Source organism: Chiloscyllium plagiosum, chromosome 12 (genome assembly GCF_004010195.1).
Source record: "Chiloscyllium plagiosum isolate BGI_BamShark_2017 chromosome 12, ASM401019v2, whole genome shotgun sequence".
Taxonomy (NCBI): Eukaryota; Metazoa; Chordata; class Chondrichthyes; order Orectolobiformes; family Hemiscylliidae; genus Chiloscyllium; species Chiloscyllium plagiosum.
The window spans coordinates 40,172,474-40,173,150 of record NC_057721.1 but is presented as its reverse complement, the minus strand read 5'-3'; positions in this window follow the sequence as shown (position 1 = coordinate 40,173,150).

Genomic DNA, 677 nt, shown 5'->3' with positions numbered 1-677 from the left:
TACCGGGGATCCACTCACAGCTTGATGCAGCCACACACAAAGGTGGCCATTAGGTTGAGGGTGGGCATTGGGTGTGTTTTTTCCCCGATGCCCAGATCTTTGTACAGCGAGTCTCTTCGGACCCGGTCCATCTTTGACCTCCATATAAACTGGAAGATGGCCCGGGTGACTGCAGCGGCACAGGTTCTGGGAATAGGCCAGACCTGTGCCACGTATAACAGCAATGACAGTGCCTCACACCAGATGACCAGGTTTTTTCCCGTGATGGAGAGCGACCATCTGCCAGTTTCTGCCTCACTTTGCTGATACGCTCCTCCCAAGACTTGGCGCACGCCCCAGCCCCCCCGAACCAAATACCCAGCACCTTCAGGTGGTCGGTCCTGACGGTGAAGGGGATCGAAGATTGGTCGGCCCAGTTCCCGAAGAGCATGGCCTCGCTCTTGCCTCGGTTTACCTTGGCCCCTGAGGCCCGTTCGAACTGGTCACATATGCACATCAGTCTGTGCACGGACAGCGGATCCGAGCACAAAACGGCGATGTCATCCATGTACAGGGAGGCCTTAACTTGTAGGCCCTCGCTGCCAGGAATAGTCACCCCTCTCAGGCTCGCATCCTTCCTGATGGACTCGGCAAATGGCGCTATGCCGAGTCCATCAGGAAGTTGTCTCGAAAATGAA